Source organism: Schistocerca piceifrons, chromosome X, assembly GCF_021461385.2.
Source record: "Schistocerca piceifrons isolate TAMUIC-IGC-003096 chromosome X, iqSchPice1.1, whole genome shotgun sequence".
Lineage (NCBI taxonomy): Eukaryota > Metazoa > Arthropoda > Insecta > Orthoptera > Acrididae > Schistocerca > Schistocerca piceifrons.
In genome coordinates, this window is record NC_060149.1 from 867434796 (window position 1) to 867454606 (window position 19811).

Sequence of the window (19811 nt, forward strand, 5' to 3'; positions counted from 1 at the left end):
TACATTCTTCCTCAAGAGCCGACACCGGAGATGGTAGTGATGCTGTGAGAAGTCGACTTTCTAAATCATCCCAAAGGTGCTACGTTGAGTTCACGTCCGGGTTCTAGTCAATGAAGTCCATTTCAACAATGATACTGTACAGAAACTGTTGCCGCAAAGAAGCTGCTTTATGACTTGGTGAAACTCTGATACAGTCAACGCCTCCAATCTATTCGTCTATTGTACACAGTACAGAGTGCTGTGAAACGTATTCTGATCTTTCCGAATTTAGCGTTTTCGTAAGCGACGACACGGCAACCACGAAAAATAGCCCAATACCGAAACACCAACTCGCAAGTATGTTGCTGGTGGCACTACACGCCAGCCGGAGTGGCCGTGCGGTTCTAGGCGCTACAGTCTGGAACCGACCGACCGCTACGGTCGCAGGTTCGAATCCTGCCTCGGGCATGGATGTGTGTGATGTCCTTAGGTTAGTTAGGTTTAATTAGTTTTAAGTTCTAGGCGACTGATGACCTCAGAAGTTAAGTCGCATAGTGCTCAGAGCCATTTGAACCATTTGGCACTACACACGATGGGAGCTAACATTCTACAGCCATTTGCCAAACCCAGTCTCTTGCCTCTGGGTACAGCCTGATTCTTCTTCACTCCAAACCACTCGTTTCCACTCCTCCACTGTCCAGTGACGTTCGCTCTTTACACCTCCTCAAGTGTCGCTCAGCACTGATTGTAGAAGTGTGTGGCTCACGAAGAGACGCTCGACCGTTGTACCCCGTTCTTCTTAACTCCCTACGCACAGTCACTGCGTCAGATGGACTTCTGGCAGCACTTCTCATTTCAAAAGTGATTCCTTCTGCTGATATGACGCGTTTTTTTGCAATCACCCTCCGAAAGGCTGGACAGTCTCTGTCCATCAGGTCAAGTCGTCCGTCTGCTTTTAGTTTAGATATGCATGTTTCCTCATGGTTCCACTTCACAGCCACATCACTAACAGTGGAGTTGGCCGGCATTAGAATGGTTGTAGTGTGTGTGAAGAATTTGTTACACGGGTGACATACAATGACTGTTCCACGTTCGTAGTCACTGGGGTCTCCTAACCGACCCATTCTGCTGTTAGCGCTTCTCTACTGACAACATGATAGCCCCCTTCCTCTTTTATGCTGCCATATCCGTCTCTCATGATATGCCGTGCGTCCGCGTTTAATTTCGCGAAATTTCCGCGGATTTGGTTCAAATGGCTCTGACCGCTATGATACTCTACTTCTGAGGTCACCAGTCCCCTAGAACTTAGAACTACTACCCTAAGGACATCACACACATCCATGCCCGAGGCAGGATCGAACCTGCGACCGTAGCGGTCGCGCGGTTCCAGACTGTAGCGCCTAGAACCGCTCAGCCACTCCGGCCGGCCGCGGATTTGGAATCCCTCCGGCCGCAAGAGCGCGTGAGAGCGCGTGGAGCGTTACTGTCGCCGGTAGAGGGCAGGTCGGAGCAGAATCTAGTTACGAGCTGCGGCGACCTGGAGAAAAGTAGAGTGTGACACGGGCGGCGAAGAGCGCAAGTGGGGGGGGGGGGGGGGGGCGTGTTGTTGTGGCTAAGCGTCTGCAGTGGTCCGCCGGCAAGAGTTGTGCCTTTGTTCACTGCGCGTTTCACGGGCCGGCTGTTGGTCGCAACCGCGAACATTTCCCGTTAAAAGTTACTTCGGCAGGACGCACAGAATTTGTCATGTCCTCTGCTGTTAAAGATGTAAACAGTTTGCGTCCATTGCGATGTCGGGTTGGAGTCCGGTCTGGCCTTCGCAAGTACTGAATGCGGTGGCGTCGGCTGGATGATACCCGTGGGTTTCCGACTACGAGTAATCTTCGTTACAGCCTTCTCTCGCCCCTCTCTAAGCAAGCGTTTGCCAATGGGAACTGCATTTTACGAGAAATCACGGTGAGCATCCCATTACAGTGCACGTCGCTTGGTGTCGTGTAGTGGCTATTTTGATTCCGAATACTGGTTGCCCGTTGTTGTTGTTGTTGTTGTTTTGTGTGTGTGTGTGTGTGTGTGTGTGTGTGTGTGTGTGTGTGTGTGTTATTTATGAAGGTTTTGCCTGGTACTACTTGAGTTCAGTTCTGTCAATGTGTGTGGGCTTGTCGCTGTCACTATTCCAAACTCACTTTATAATCTAAGGGTACAGAATGCAGATGTAATTCTTCTGATTTACGAATTGTTCTTTATAGTCAGTGGAAACTGTTTAATCTACACTCATGCTCATAAATTAAGGATAATTGCAGAATGTGGTTCCACAACGTGGCACTACAGAAAACTGGAGCTAATAGCATAGGCACATAGGGAACACACATGGCACAGATCTGTAAGTTCACGGTATTGGTGATAAGTTGAGAAAACCGTCCGAAACACATGTGCTACAAAACGACACTGTTTCCTGCGCATGTACCCCTACATCAATATGGGATATGATCACCATGCACACGTACACAGGCCGCACAACCGGGTTAGCATACTCTGGATCAAATGGTCGAGCAGCTGCTGGGGTACAGCCTCTCATTCTTGCACCAGTGCCTGTCGGAGCTCCTGAAGTGTCGTAGGGGTTTGAAGACGTGCAGCGATATGTCGACCGAGAGCATCCCAGACGTGCTCGATGGGGTTTAGGTCTGGAGAACAGGCAGGCCACTCCATTCGGCTGTTTCAAGGTACTCCTTCACGATGGCAGCTCGGTGGGGCCATTCGTTATCATCCATCATGAGGAAGTTGGGACCCAATGCACCCTTGAAAAGGCGGATATACTGGTGCAAAATGACGTCCCGATGCATCTGACCTGTTACAGTTCCTCTGTCAAAGACATGCAGGGGTGTACGTGCACCAATCACAATCCCACCCCACACCATCAAACCACGACCTCCATACAGGTCCCTTTAAAGGACATTAAAAGGTTTGTAACTTGTTCCTGGTTCACGCCAGATGAAAACCCGGCGAGAATCACTGTTCAGACTATACTTGAACTCGTCCGTGAACATAACCTGGGACCACTGTTCGAATGACAATGTAATGTGTTCTTGACACCAGACTTTACGGGCTCTCTTGTGACCAGAGGTCAGTGAAATGCACATTGGAGGTCTTCGGGCGAATAAACCATGTCTGTTCATTCGTCTGTTGACTGTGTGTCTGGAGACAACTGTTCCAGTGGTTGCGGTAAGGTCCCGAGCAAGGCTACCTGCAGTACTCCGACGGCGTCTGCGGGCACTGATGGCGAGATATCTGTCTTCTTGTGGTGTTGTACACTGTGGACGTTCCATATTGTAGCGTCTGGGAACGTTTCCTATCTGCTGGAATCGTTGCCATAATCCTGAGATCACACAAGTGGTACACGGAGGGCCCGTGCCACAACCTGCTGTGTTTGACCAGCCTGCAGTCGCCCTAGTATTCTACCCCTCATAATGTCATCAATATGTGTTCTTTGAGCCATTTTCAACACACAATTACCATTATCACGTCTGAAAAAGTCTGCACACTTACTCGCTGCACCGTACTCTGACATGCACCAACACACCTCTGCGTATGTGGACTGCTGCCAGCGCCACCGTGCGACGACCGCAGGCCAAATGCACCGCATGGTCACACCCCGAGGTGATTTAAACCTGCAAACCGCCCACCTGAGCGTTGTTTCACCATGTATCAGCACTATCCTTAATTATGAGCATGACTGTATCTACCTTAGTTCTGAGGCATGGCTATAGTTACCTATTGGCTGGCATCACGAACTCGATACATTTACTAAATTGTTTGCATAAAAAAAAGAAACAACTAATGGAAAATGTTATGCTTCAGTAGTCAAGTCAAAGTTTCCTGGATAACTTTTATACTTTTCTGCATTTGCAGTATGTTTACTTTTTACTGTAATTAAAGAGTTGTCTCTGTGTTACAGGATAGGTGATTGTATCCCTTGTTAACTGTGGTCTAGTTAAAGATTCCTGTGTACCATGACTGAAATTTTTAATGAGGGTTTCTAGTACTGTGGTAGCGGCAACCTCCGTTCTATGTTAGTAGAGAAGGAGGAATTATTGCTAATGGCGTTGCCTCTGGCACCGCCTCTATCATCTTAAATTTGAACTACATGTGTCAGTCATTTTGGCTACTTCGAAGGCAATAACGTTTTGATAATTACTGGGAGTTGCCGATGGTTGATACTTGTCACATATTCATTTCATCATATGTTTTGCTGTTTGTAACGTAAATGAATTTTTTTACTTCATTTAATATTCTTTACTAAAATGAAGTGATTTTATACTGTGGCCGTCTTGAGGTGTTTGTTATTCAAATTCAGTCTTTTCATTTCAGGAGGCAATTTGTTAATGTTATTCTTGAATATTTGCTTTTTAAAAATAAATTCATTATTGTTTTTAGGAACATTAGTGTGGTGTCACCGCCAGACACCACACTTGCTAGGTGGTAGCCTTTAAATCGGCCGCGGTCCGTTAGTATACGTCGGACCCGCGTGTCGCCACTATCAGTGATTGCAGACCGAGCGCCGCCACACGGCAGGTCTAGAGAGACTTCCTAGCACTCGCCCCAGTTGTACAGTCGACTTTGCTAGCGATGGTTCACTGACAAATTACGCTCTCATTTGCCGAGACGATAGTTAGCATAGCCTTCAGCTACGTCATTTGCTACGTCCTAGCAAGGCGCCATTACCAGTTACTATTGATGCTGTAAAACATGTACCGTCAAGAGCGATGTTCACCAATTATGGATTAAAGTTAATTATTCCAACAGATACGTACTATTTTTGCTAGTCTCTTATCCCTGACCTGTTCCAGACCTCACGCCAGCCTGCGTGAGCTTAAACGCTTGCCTTTCGGCTTCCTCATTGTGGCTTGGCTGTCTTGCCAGTCCACAACAATTAGTAAATTCTTTATGGCTCAGTACCTTTCCACTCAACACCGGCTCCCTACCGCATTTCAGTACGGTCTAATTCGCATTGTACGAGGTGATTCTGTGATGATGTTACGGACTTTGAGGGATGCTGGAGAATGGCAAATGCATCGATTTAAGGTAATGGACGTCAGTCCTGAAACGACCGAGTCGAAAGCTAAGTTACAAGCGAAGATTCTCCTGATACATCTGACAGCGGATCTCTTCTACTGCAAGGTCTTTGCTATCCATATTTTGGGAGGAGGTAGTATGTACCAAAACAAAGAAGAAATCGTCCAGTGAAAAGGGTTTCCAACAACGTAAATCTTAATCCAGAGGTGGCCAAGAATTTGGCTCACGAGCCGTGACGCGGCACACATGCCACAGCGCTATGCCTTGACTGCGTACTTCCCCCACTGCTACGCCACGCGGGAGGAGGGGGAAGAGGGCTAAACGGCAAACGCGCCGTATTTTGATGGCAATGCAGTGGCACTGCATTTGACTTGCTTTCTTGTTTCATATTTTTCAACAACATAGATCACAAACGAAACACATTTTCAGTGTTATCTATTTCTGGCGCGCTGAAAACGTAAGTATCGTAAATTTGTCTGGTACAAATTGTCGGCATACGGACAGACGGAGTCAGTAAGACAGATATTTGCATTCAGGTTGCCACGTGATCGTTCACTCATTTAGTTCCCTAACCGGAGAAAAGTGTTCCACACGCCTTCACTGATCGAAATATTTTATCACGTTTGCAGACTCATTATTGTGACGTGGAAACCCTTCCTGAGGAAAACAATGTCCTGCACAGTTTAAAATCAAAAGGTGTTGTCTTTAAGGCGGGAATTACACTGCAGATCAATCAGTTTCATTTGCATGTACACAGGACCTCTTTCAGCTGAAACGACAGAGGATCTCGAAAACGGCCAGAAAACAGATATGAGATAGGCAACGTCCTCAAAATGTTAACATGGCTATCCTCGTAATTCTTCCAAGATCACAACGAATTCTTAAAGCTTCGCGTTTCCTTAAACGGCTAAGGAACTAGACTGTGTTTGTCAGAATGCGTCCCTCCTATGAGGCGATTTTATTTTTAAATTAATCCCCATAAAATGAGAAAGAGGCTGTTTCTCACCTTACAGTGTCTTACTGTGGGCAGTGTGAAGTCAAGCGCACTTAAAATGCGGTGTCACGAATCCATTCCGGATGTTCTAATTTTTTTTCTGCGCTCCTTTTCCTTCATAAATTCAACAACAGCGAGTTTTAAATCTAAAAATCGTTTCAGGGATCCCCCTTGATGCAAACAATGTACTTTGCAGTGATATGTAAAGTCTTTATACTCTGCGTTAGTTCCATCGAAAGCAGTTGCAAAAGGCTGTGAAATAGTGTGTGCGACTTCAAAAATTCAGTTTAATTTATTCACGTGCTCTACGCTTGCAAACAAGAACGAAGTGCTTCTCGGTGTGCAGAGAAATGAACACCGTCTGTCGAGCGTTGCAACTCGTTGCTCTTACATTGTCAAATAAGTCTTTAAATCCTTTCTACATGGTGTTGTAATGTTGTTTCATAGCAAATTTGCAGAACACGTCGGTCATGCTCTGCATAACAGATACTGAGAATGTTCATCCCTCACTTCTGTCATTCACATTCATTTTTAAAGGCTTGTATGGATAGATTGCTATACAGCCTGTATTTGTGCCAACAGACATTGAGCCAGTGAACGTCCTCATACCTCGAAGAAATTGTTGTAACTGCGACCAGGACGGTCGCTGGGTAGCAATGACGGAAAGCGCGGCGGGACCCGTGGAGAGGCCCGGGAACAACAATACAACGGGAGAGGACGGACACGACCAACGATTGACAGAACGAATACAACCAAACCAAACAACGGAGTCACAAGGAAACAAACACGTCCACTCGTACACAGTACAAGGAAGTTAGCTGTCTAGCGCGAAGCGAGGTGTAAACCGACGAACGCGAGATTATACTGACTCGCTGAGCTTTTTTCTTTTTTTATTTATTGTAATTTTCATACCTATACAGATACATAGGTAGGCTGGCAGCAGCATCGTACGCTGCTCTTCAGCCTTCGATTTTCCAATGAGAAAAAACATTAAGAAGATACAGAATAGATAGAGTGATGGGTAAAAAACAGTAGACACACAAAAATACAAAACACGGAGCCGTTCACACTCGACGAAAATTACACTGAAACACGTTGGAACGGCGCACAAGCATTGATGATTCGGCGGCACAGGTGAACGTAGGAGTGTGACGGTGAACACTAACACACGCGAGAAACTGATGCCGATGATCTCCGGCGCGCGAATGTCCACGTAACGTGTGCGAGTCCGGGGACCTGCCAAGAGGGGAATAGGGGTGAGGGGGAGGGAGAGGGGAGAGTAAAGATGCCAATGGCAGAGGAGATAGGAGGAGGAGTAGAGGGACGTGGGTAGGGGAAGCCTGGGGGAGGAGTGGGGAGAAAGGGAGGAGGGAGGGAAGGGGGAGGGAAGGGAGAGAGGGTGCCCAAAGAACAAACACAGGAAGAGGGAGGGAGGATCAAAGTTGATATGAGGGGTAGATGGAGGAGAGGAGGGCATCATCAGGGAGGGTGAGCTGGCGGAAGCCACCTTGGGAGAGGGTGTGGAGACTGGAGAGATGGAGAGCAGATGGGACGTGGAAGTACAGGCGCGGCAGCGGACGAGGTTGGGAGAGGATGGGAGGGACAAGCGGGTGAGGAGGATCAAGCTTGCGGGAGGTGTAGAGGATCCGTATCCGTTCGAGGAAGAGGAGGAGGTGGGGGAAGGGAATTAAGTCATACAGGATCCGTATGGGGGAGGGGAGACAGATGCAACATGCGAGGTGAAGAACATGGCGTTCTAGGATCTGAAGGGATTTGTAAAAGGTAGGAGGAGGCAGAGATCCAGGCAGGGTGGGCATAGCAAAGGATAGGGCGAATGAGGGATTTATAGATATGGAGGATGGTGGAGGGGTCCAGACCCCAAGTACGGCTGCAAAGGAGCTTGAGGAGACAGAGTCGGGAGCGTGCCTTGGCTTGGATCGTCTGGAGGTGGTGGGTCCAGGAGAGGTGGTGGTCGAGGGTGACACCAAGGTACTTAAGGTTGGAGGTGAGGGTGATAGGACGGCCACAGATGGTGATGTAGAAATCGAGGAGACAGAAGGAAGGGGTGGTTTTGCCTACAATGATCGCCTGGGATTTGGAAGGATTGACCTTAAGCAACCACTGGTTGCACCAAGCGGTGAACCGGTCAATATGGGATTGGAAAAGGTGTTGGGAGCACTGCAGGGTGGGGGCAAGGGCAAGGAAGGCGGTTTCATCGGCGTACTGGAGGAGGTGGATGGGGGTTGAAGGTGGCGGAATGTCCGCCGTATACAAGAGGTACAGAAGAGGGGAGAGGATGGAACCCTGGGGCACACCGGCGGAGGGGAAAAAGGTGTAGGAATCGGTGGACGCTGGAAAAGGACATTGGAAAAGAAAGGAGCCAATGAGATGGACATAGTTGATAGAAAGGGCGAAGGTTTGGAGCTTGAAGAGGAGACCAGAATGCCACTCGCGATCATAGGCTCGTTCAAGGTCAAGGGAGAGGAAGATAGCAGAACGACGGGAATTAAGCTGTTCAGAGAGGAGATGAGTGAGGTGAAGGAGAAGGTCATTGGAAGAGAAGGACGGCCGAAAGCCACACTGGGTAACGGGAAGGAGTCGGTGCTGGTGGAGATGTTGGTGGATGCGTTGGGTGAGGATGGATTCCAGGACCTTGCTGAAGACCAACTTAAGGCTGATGGGATGGTAGGAGGAGATAGCGGATGGCGGTTGACTGGGTTTGAGGAACATCAGGATACGGGAGGTTTTCCACAGGTCTGGGTAGTAGCCGGTGGACAGGACTACATTGTAGAGCCCGGCCAGGGTGGAGAGGAGAGGCAGGAGCTTCACGGAGGTGGCGATAGGTGACACGATCATGATCAGGAGCGGTGTTGCGTTTCGTGCGGAGTGTAGCAATGAGATCCTGTGTAGTGATAGGGGCATTGAGTTCTGTGTGTGCAATGTTGTCCAAGTACTGGAAACCAGGTGCGAAGGGGGGGACAGAGGTGTCAGTTTGATTGCGGACATCTGGGAAGAGGGAGTAATTGAACTGGGGATCATCAGGGATGGTAAAGACATCAGAGAGGTAGGAGGCAAAGTGATTGGCCTTACTAATGGCGTCAGGGAACGGTTGGATGTCATGAAGCAGAGGATAGTAGAGGGGGGGCGGTTTAGATCCGGTAAGGCGGCGGATGGCTGACCAGTACTTGGACGAGCTGATAGGAAGGGTAGTGTTTAAGCGGTTGCATGTCTGTCGCCAGTCCTGCGTTTCTTAGCCGCGAGCAAGATACGGATGTGTCTCTGGAGTTACCGGTGGCGTTGTAGTGTGTCCAGGTCATGTGTGCGAAGGAAGGCATGGTAGAGATGGCGGGATTCACGGAGGAGGAGAAGGTACGATCATTGTGGTAGAGGAATTCAAAGGGAATAGGGGTGTTATGGCGGACATAGATGGTGGCGCAGGTGATGGTAAGGCCAGGGAAGAAGAGACTTAGATTCAGGTGTCCGGTGGGGTCGGGGAGGAGAGGTTGGAGCTGAACTGGGATCTGGCGGTGGTGACCAATGGCAACTCCGCCACGCACTATCTGGAAGGGATTGTCGGAGCAGTGAAGGAGGTAGGGCGAGGTGTGAATGGTGTGGTGGGGCTGAAGAAAGGTTTCATTAAGGAGGAAGGCATCCACACGGTGGGTGGTGAGGGTGTGCATGAAGAGATTCTTGTTGGCGGCAAAGGAACGGATGTTGTTGCAAAGGATACGGTGCTGTTGTGCCATGACAGGGAATTAGACGAGGGTGTCGAGATGGAAGAAGGTGAAATTGGCCTGGTTGTGGGAGTAGGTTGCATACATGTTTAGGTGGAAGACGAACAGGTGGCAAGGGAGATCTGTTGGAGGGTGTGAGGGTGCTGGAAAGGGTGGACGTTTTGCAGAACAATAGTGAGGAACCTGATGATGTCCTCAGCGGTGGGGGGGGGGTGGGGACAATGGGAATTTCCAGGAGGGGTGGGGGCGTCCAGAGGGAGAACAGGGACGGTGAGTTCAGGAGTGGTCGGAGGGCGCCAGGCTTTACATTTTTGGGAGTAGGTGGGATGTGGGATACTGCAGGTATTACAGGAGGGAGGGGACTGAAGGTTAGGGCACTGCCGGAGGAAGTGCGCTTGCTTACAATGCAGGCAGGTGGGGGCCTCGTGGCACTCAGCTGTTGTGTGTGCATTGTAGTGCAGACACCTCTGGCAGCGGAGGGATTGAGGTGGGGAATGGGAGGGGTCGACCTCATAGAGCTGGTTGAAGAGGACGGCATGCTCCTTCAGGAGGCAGTAAATGGAGGGGGTTTCCTCTGAGAAAACCCGCATAAGGTGGGTGGGGCCGGCGGAGTTGAAATTGCGGCGGACCGCCCGCACCTCCAGCGAGGGATGCGCCTTGAACTCCGCCAACACCTTCTCCTCCTTGATCGTCGGACTACGTCGAGTGATCATGGCAGTGAGGGTCGGCAGGCGACGCAGGGGTTGGGATTGACGGGTAGGAGATGGGGAAGGAGCAGGGGTGAGGGAGGCATTGGGGCCAAACCGGGTGATGGGGATGCGGGAGAGGATATCAGTATGGAGGGTGGGGCTGGGGGAGGAAATGAGAACTGAGTCTCTTCTGGGAGTGAGGAGGGAGATGGGGCCTCGAGGAAAGTGTTGGCGGAGAAGGAGGGAGAGGTTCCGGGCCTCGAGGAGGGAAGGCTTGGGATGAGAGAGGAGGTATTTGTAGGAAGAGGGAGGGGAGGAGGAGGAGGAGGAGGAGGAGGAGGAGGAGGAGGAGGCGGAGGGAGCAGGGCCAGGCGGGGAGACATCCATGGCATCCTGTGGGGAGGAAGGAGGACGGGGCAGGGCCTTTTTGGGAGCGGAGGAGGTGGTGGTGCCACTAGGGCGTTTAAGGGCGGCGGAAGGGTGAGTGGTGACATGAGGGACGGGAGCTACAGGGAGGTGGCGGGAAGTGGCAGGTCCTGGCGTGGACGCAGTAGTCGGCGCCGGAGATGGCAATGGTGAAGGTGACGGCGACGGCGACGGCGATGGCGATGACGGTGATGGCGAAAGCGATGGGGAGAGCTGGGCACGGGCAGTGGCTCGTCGGGCCACCACCCTAGCTGGAGCGGCAGTGATAGGCTGGGGGAGTGAGGGTAAAGGATCAGAGGTAGAGGAGCGGGAGGAAGAAGCTGGGGAGGGGGCGACAAAGAGTGAGGGAGAAGGAAGAGTTAGAAGAGGAGGGATGGAAGCAGGAGGGGGCGACTGGGCACACCATGTAACAGTGGAGGTGGCGGCAGAGGGCGAAGTATACACTATGGCAGTGGAGGTAGTAGTGGCAGTGGTGGTGGGAGCTGACATGACAACAGGGAAGAACTAAAACAGTACAGGACGAAAAGAAGAGGAAAAAACTGGGGACGGACGAAGACAAGGAACAGAGTCCCACGCTGCTGGCACTGGCGACGGCCGGCAGGTACGCTGCAGCTGCTGCTGCCGCGGACGGGGCGGGGGCCGCTGCTGCTGCTGGCTGGCTGGACTGCTGCGACTGTTGCTGCTACTCCTGCTCGGCTGGACCACTGCTGCTCGGTTGGACCGCTACTGGCTGGCTGGCTGGCTGGCTGGCTGGCACCTGCAACCCTAACGCTTCGATTGGTGCACGAAAACACAAATCGAAGGGCGGTACTCGGAGAACGCTGGCTGAGCGAGTGGCCGGCGCTTAAGGACGCTATCGGGGGCGGCGCTATTGGCCGCTGGGACCACGTGTTCCACTGTGGCGCCCCCACACTAGAAGCGGGCCAGGAGGCGCGCACAGCCACAGCTTACGGCGCGATGGCGTCCATGACGTCTGGCGCGGATTCAAATTCCGTGGCGCGCGGTACTAGAGAAATAGCGAAGGGAAACCACCGTTCTGTCAATGTCGTACCGACCGAGGAATGCCACACCAGAGTACTACATAAAATCTCGAGCTACAGCGGCAGTTCGGCTTCCATAAGGTCGCTCCACTCAGGATACGATCGAGGAGGTGTGTCGCACTGCCCACTCAGCCCGATCAAAGTATGTCTTGGCTGTCACGGTGCACCTTTCAGGGGCCTTTGACAACCTGTGGTGACCACCTCTCTTCTCTCGTTTAAGGGAGATTGGGTGTCCACAGCTGCTATATGGGTGTCTGGAGGCCTACTGTGATGGAATACTTAAAAGGATAATGGACTCTGGATCTGAGGTATCAAGCGAATACCTGGGAATGCCCCCAGCAATCAATGTGTGGTCCCACTTTCTGGGACCTTAATATGGAAACTCTGCTGATCACTGACCGTGACTTATACATCAGTATGACGAGAGCGAATCCGCCAAGGGATGTGGCGACCACTCGTCGGACCGCCTAGGGAGTGGACGCTCAGTTCCTGCTGGAGGGCTTAGGTGAGAGGATGGAGCGTTGTGTTGGTTGGCTTCCTCTAGCTGGAGACAGCAGTTGGGAGGTCACGGCATAGTATTCGTGAATTAATCTCATTTTCACAGCGTCTGTGCACTCAAGATCTGTAGCACACAAAGTTTCTGTAGCAAAAGGCCGTACCCGACATTTCTTTTTCTGGTTCCTTACTTCGCCGAGTGTTTGGCTCTGTTATACCCGAGCCAGAAAAGAGGCATGATTAGTACGCTCGTAACGAGAGCAGGACGAATATGTGAGCCGCAACACCTCAAACGAGAAATGCAACACCTGGAAACTGTCCTGAGGAGCAATGGGTACTCTAAAAATTATATTAGAAGTGTAACAGAGCCAAACACTCGGTGAAGTAAGGAACCAGAAAAAGAAATGTCGGGTACGGCCTTTCTGCCATACATTCCCAGAGTGACGGACAGAACCGGCCGTATAATGCGCAAACATGGCGTAAAGATGGTTTTCAAACCGACAAGGAAGATCAAAGAGTGTCTTAGATCGGCGAAGGAGAAAAGAGACCCACTTGCAATGTCGGGAATATACCGTATACCATGCACATGCGGAAAAGTTTATGTCGGAATGACTGGACGATCCATCAACACCAGGATCAACGAGCATAAGCGACATTGTAGGTTGGGGCAGGTGGAGAAATCGGCCGTGGCAGAGCACGCACTCAATGAGACCGACCACGTAATAAAATTCGCCGACACGGAAGTTCTGGCTGTAGAGAAGCACTATCACACGCGCTTGTTCAGAGAAGCTGTAGAAATACAAAAACACGCGAACAGTTTGAACAAGAAAGAGGAAAGCCTTAAGGTCAACGGATCCTGGCTTCCCGTACTGCAGCGAACGACCGTCGCAGGTAGCAAGAGGAGAACCGCACCGGAAATGACCGCGGAGAAGCCCTCGGACGTTGGCACGCCAGGTACATATAGTCTGCGCCCGCGAGCTCGGCTCCAGTTCACCACCGGCAATGGAGGGTGAAGCTTTGACAATGCCAGCCACTCGTGCTGGCGAAACGTCAGAAAAATCATTAGATGAACGTCGGCCGAAGAACCCGAGACAGAAGCCAATAGGCAGTTTGTCAATTATCATATTACATGATGACAACTGTAAAATGTATGACCTGTTTTAAAGCGCTATAAGGGGTAGTCAGATGAAAACGTGACTGAAAAGTATGTAAAGTGTTTGTTATTCAAAAGCAGTCGCCGTAACTGTTAACATATTTATGCTACTGTGAGACAAGACGGTCCACCGCGCAGGATTAGCCGAGCGGTCTGAAGGCGCTGCAGTCATAGACTGTGCGGCTGGTCCCGGCGGAGGTTCGAGTCCTCCCTCGGGCATGGGTGTGTGTGTTTGTCCTTAGGATTGTTTAGGTTAAGTAGTGTGTAAGCTTAGGGACTGATGACCTTGGCAGTTAAGTCCCATAAGATTTCATACACATTTGAACATTTTTGACAAGACGGTCCACGCCCTCATGGAAAAAGTTTGCGGTTGCCTACGAATCCATGATTTGTACACAGGTGTCCACCGTTTCGTCCGAAGCAAATCGACGATCACGAATGTCTTTCTCCATGACTCAAAAAGTATGGAAATCGCATGGGTGCGCATGGAAGATGTGTAACAGCTTCCCAGCGAAATTTATGGAGAGCGATGGAAACAACATTGGTAACATGTGGGCCTGCCCACATGTTCCATATTTTTGGAACGGTATTAACAGCTATGACGATTAGTTTTGAAATAAAAAACGGTTCACTTATTTTTTTCCATCTGTCTCGTTTTAATTTGACTGCACCTTATACGTAAAGCGTCTTTAAAAATGCAATAAATTAAATGAAAAAATGAAAACCTTATCAAAAACTAGAGGTTCTGTCACTGTGGGCTTCAGGTAAGAGGTAAGAGGCAAGTGCACCTTTGCCTTCAGTGAGTGTGCGAATGTCCCATCTCTCTTTCTCTCTCTCTCTCTCTCTCTCTCTCTCTTTTTCTCTATCTCTCTCTCTCCCTCTCTCTCTCTCTCTCTCTCTCTCACACTCACACACACACACACACACACACACACACAAAATCGCTCCCCCTCTCCCTGCTGGGCGATTTATCAGAGCGGCGGTAAGGGAAAGCTATGTGGGGGGGGGGAGGGGGTTCCCCTCCTAATTTTCCGGACCACGTTCGCCGTAATTCGCCCCGTCACTCACTGTTTTTTCGCCCGGACACGTCAAGTTTTCTGTCTTCCTTCACCGAAAAGAATAAAAATTCGTTCGTAGACGTGAAATAGCTTTTGCCGGCTCGCTTCGTACGTTTCGCAGGCGAAGACCAGTTCACTGTGATTTTGTTTCTGGTAACAATACCACTTACCAGTTACGCTTACACACGGTCGCCGTGTATCAGCCTCACACTAATTCCCTATCACACAGTGACATAAAGTGTACGGCTTTTACTTCCGCTTTATAGGGCACACGTGGGACCGCAAACGTGGAACACAGATAAAACTTAATGTTCACAGTGCCTAGAAGAGAAATAAATTAGTTAATATTACCGCTGTTTTGTCAGGACTAGCTAGGCAAATTTTTAACATTCAGCTTGTCAGTAACGGATGAAAAAAGTTTAATATGCATAAAATCCTCCCCCCCCCCCCCCCCCCCCGCCAACCGTCCTCCTGAACCTTAAATCTATTTCTTCGTCGACACTGCTGTGTTCATCAGGATTCCATTGCTGGAAACAGAAACATTCGTACCTCTACACCTACATGATCAGTCCGCAAATGAAACTTAAGCTCCTAGAAAGAGCTTCAAGTGACCACTTCTAAACTACTTACGTTGAGTAGCGCGTAGGAAAATGACTCGTTAATACAGCCCCTTGCCGTTTCTGTCTTAACCTTAAAAATTTTAAGTTTACTGCAGGTAATCTAAAAAATTTTCACAACAGAAGGAACAATAGCTGCATAGATAGCCGTACGAGGAGGCATGAAACAGTTTCAAGTTTAAATTTCACAAACCGTTTCCTACGAAACGTGCCATTAACTACGTGGTCAAGAAATTCATGCGAACTGGTCGTACTACTTACGAGCAGCATTCAGGACGGTCGGATGTGGCGGACGAAACTTAGTAGCAGCCACGAAGCATCAACCAGAAGACTAAATAAATAGCTAGCTAGGTAATCGCCCACACACACACACAAACACACACACACACACCGTATTGAAATAGGCTATAAACTTAAAGCTGATGACTATGCCGCCAGACAGGGTATACGGATGCCGTTAGAAATGAAGATTTAATGCTGCACATTTTGTTCAGCGATGAGGCAACGTTTCTCATCTGTAAACGGAAATAACTGTAGGATTTGGCAAATGAAGATGGACTATTTCATCTGGGTATTTATCAAATGTAGGTGAATCAAGTGGAAATCAGTAACCTTTAACAGCTAAACAACTGCGGTTTTGCAGCTATGAGACAAGTAACGCCAGCTATGCTACAATGCTATGTTGATCGCTGCGGAGGAGCGATGTGACATATGCTTACATTTGAAGGGTAATCACAATGAAATGCACTAAATTTGTATTAATAAATGTTTCAAATGTATCTTCATGTTGCTTATAATGCCTAATCAAATGTTTAACTGGAGAATAGTACGTAAATTTTTAAATACTCTCTATTTCTGTGCAAGGTTTGACTGCTCTTATTTTATCGTCACTCCCATTCCTGCTTTTGTACCCTTTAGTTTTAATGATCATTATCTCAACTCGCCCAAATGTGCTGGAAACTCTTTACCATATTTCGAGTGGATGGCACTTCAAATCCTCGCTCGGTCATCATCCAGATGAAGCACTTAGAGGCTTGAAAAAAACTTTACCATTATTTTCAAACCCTTATGAAAGTTTTTCTCGCTGACGACTGCGTCAGAATGGTGAAAGGAAAAAAATTATTGCTTACTGCTTCTTCGCTGTTCATGCAGTAAAACTCACGCATATAGCAAGACGCTTTAATTTAGTACATCTTTATTACTAACTGTATTTGGGAGACATTTTGCAGGCAGTATTCACATATACTACTAAATGTACCAGGAAAATAATATTACTGTGCGACACATATTTCAGGAGATATAACAATGAAATGAGTGAAAAACCGCCGCATCATGTACCAATAGTGTAACTTCAAACGTCGCTGACTACTCGTTTGCCGAGAGCACACTTACTGGTTTTTTGTTCACCAGTCTTGACGTTTGGCATCGTAGTGTGCTCTGCCATATAAGTGACCCAGATTGGTCCTTGGTACGACCAGTGAATGGGTGTGTGGCAAATTGAAATCTACCATGACTTCAGGGCTCTGGTAAAGAGTAAATCGCGATCCGTCTGTCTGATCGCTTGATCTTCAGATTTTGCATTTCTGTTGTGGCCGCGATCGATTCACAGGTGCCGCCTTACGTCTCATCTCTGCCGCACACATCCTGCCAGCTGCAAGTTACATCGCTGCATGAAGCAAACAGGGTAACATACTGCTGCTCCGACCTTGTCTGGGCATATAAATCCCAATCGCCATTAGCTCTCAGCTGCACCCATATAGAATTCTGTAGATCATCAATCAAAGTCTGCTGAGTGTCACAACAATTCAGATTGTGTCATACACATTTTTAGGGCCAAAGTACTTGACTCACTTTTGCCACCCAGGATCCTTGACCATCGTGGTCTTAAACCGTCTGTTAGTTGAAACTTCCTGGCAGATTAAAACTGTGTGCCGGACCGAGACTCGAACTCGGGACCTTTGCCTTTCACGGGCAAGTGCTCTACCAACTGAGCTACCCAAGCACGACTCACGCCCCGTCCGCACAGCTTTACTTCTGCCAGTACCTCGTCTCCTACCTTCCAAACTTTACATAAGCTCTGCTGGGAACCTTACAGAACTAGCACTCTTGAAAGAAAGGATATTGTGGAGACATGGCTTAGCCACAGCCTGGGGGATGTTTCCAGAATGATATTTTCAATCTGCAGCGGAATGTGCGCTGCCCGCGAAAGGCAAAGGTCCCGAGGTCGAGTCTCGGTCCGGCACACAGTTTTCATCTGCCAGGAAGTTTCATATAAGCGCACACTCCGCTGCAAAGTGAAAATATCATTCTCGTCTTTTAGTTGTTTACGATATTCTAACATAATTTATATAACTTTAATTACGTCTGCCTTTGTTTGTTTTTGGGAAAATAAATGTTGTCATTAACTAAACTTTGCTTACAATCTTAATGAACTCATCACTATTATACAGTCACTCAAAGTGTTAACTTTCATTACGACCACGACAGGATAACATTCATTGTGTATGACTCTTCCATGTTCTCAATCAAACATTTTGTTTATATAGTCCACAAACGGGTTCACTTTCATTTTGGTGTTCCCTACCAGGATCACTTTCATTTTGGCATCCCCTGCCAGGATCATCTTTCATTTTGGCGACCCTGCCAGGATGATTTTTCAAATGCATCCCTCTTTTCAAGTTATATTCTATATTTGGATGTGAATAAGTTATTCGGGCAGGCCATGATGCATCCACTGCCGGTTGGTGGGTTTCAATGGATGCTCGAAAACGAATTAGAAGGATTAGGTGGAAAAATATTGGGTCTGGCGGCTGATTCTGATGTGGAGACAGACCTCATATATCCTGTTAGTTTGTATGAAATGATAAGTAACTTGCCTTCATGTCCAGAGCAACAAATTCCGTGTGGAAGCACAATCCCTAAATTGATGAACACTGTTGGACACAAGCAGAGGTATGTAATTCTTTATCATAATCTAAAGCAGTGTCCTAGCTTAGGGATGGAGATAGGTAGAATCACCTGGGCTATCTCCTTCAATCAGTCCTCCTGGCTGAAGGGGTATATTGAATTAAATACCGAAAATAGGGCGTGTGCGACTAGTGCTTTTGAAAAAGATTTTTATAAACTGATGAATAATTCCATTTTCGGTAAAACGAGGCAGAATATAAGAAACGGACGCGTTGTTTTGATTATGACCAAAAGGAAAGAGCCATGGGTCGTAAGAAAGTACATCACCAGACCAAAATTTGAGCAGGTCACTATTTTCAATGAGAATTTCGTTGCTGTGGAGATGTCGAAGGTTTCAGTAGAGCTTACGAAACCAGTCTATTTGGGTGTGTGTATACTGGATATCTCCAACTCCCTATGTAGCGTTTCGCTTACGAATTTGCTAAACCTTTTTTCGTGGAACCAAAGTTGCTTTATATGGATACAGATGGCTTCGTCTATTGGATGAAGAACTGCTATCCATATGAAGCAGCTAGGTGTCACGGTAATGAATTCTAGTCAATGGGATACTTAGCCGATAATCGTTCCGGTAATGTTCTTCAGAACTAGAAGGTTATCGGCATTAAAGAAAGATGAGGCAGATGGATTGCCGATTGTGGAGTCTGTGGGTCTAAGATCCGAAATGTATGCATATCGTACAATAGATGGAGCCACCCTGAGGCGATCTAAGGGTGTGCGACGTGCGGCATCACGTGTCCTCACGGTCGAAGACTACTTGCAGTGTCTGAACGGTGGTGTTCTGGCTGAGTGACTGCTTGTGCCGATTAGTATGGCTCTTTTATCATAGAGTAACTATTGCCTCTGTGAGTGCTTCTGTACGTCTGTGTGTATGGTTGTCACTGCATTTGAGTGTGGATGTCTGTGTAAATATCTATTCCTGTGTGTAAATATATTCTGTTGAATTTTTTTCTGAATAAGCAGCATAATATCTATGCATGAATATGTAAGCAGCATGAACTGAAAAAAAATATAGAAATCATGTTGTTGTTGTTGTGGTCTTCAGTCCTGAGACTGGTTTGATGCAGCTCTCCATGCTACGCTATCCTGTGCAAGCTTCTTCATCTCCCAGTACCTACTGCAACCTACATCCTTCTGAATCTGCTTAGTGTATTCATCTCTTGGTCTCCCTCTACGATTTTTACCCTCCACGCTGCCCTCCAATACTAAATTGGTGACCCCTTGATGCCTCAGAACATGTCCTACCAACCGATCCCTTCTTCTGGTCAAGTTGTGCCACAAACTACTCTTCTCCCCAATCCTATTCAATACTTCCTCATTAGTTATGTGATCTACCCATTTAATCTTCAGCATTCTTCTGTAGCACCACATTTCGAAAGCTTCTATTCACTTCTTGTCCAAACTATTTATTGTCCATGTTTCACTTCCATACATGGCTACACTCCATACAAATGCTTTCAGAAATGACTTCCTGACACTTAAATCTATACTCGATGTTAACAAATTTCTCTTCTTCAGAAACGCTTTTCTTGCCATTGCCAGTCTCCATTTTATATCATCTCTACTTCGACCATCATCAGTTATTTTGCTTCCCA

At 48.2% G+C, this 19811-nt stretch overlaps 1 protein-coding gene and 1 non-coding gene across 2 annotated transcripts in view; both read right to left on the reverse strand.

Moving 5' to 3' along the window:
- LOC124722746 (Down syndrome cell adhesion molecule-like protein Dscam2) overlaps positions 1-19811 on the reverse strand; it is a 163879-nt gene that overhangs the window by 106453 nt on the left and 37615 nt on the right. The window lies entirely within an intron of this gene.
- Trnas-uga lies at positions 17181-17255 on the reverse strand. The gene has a single exon. It is a non-coding gene; the product is annotated as a tRNA-Ser (tRNA).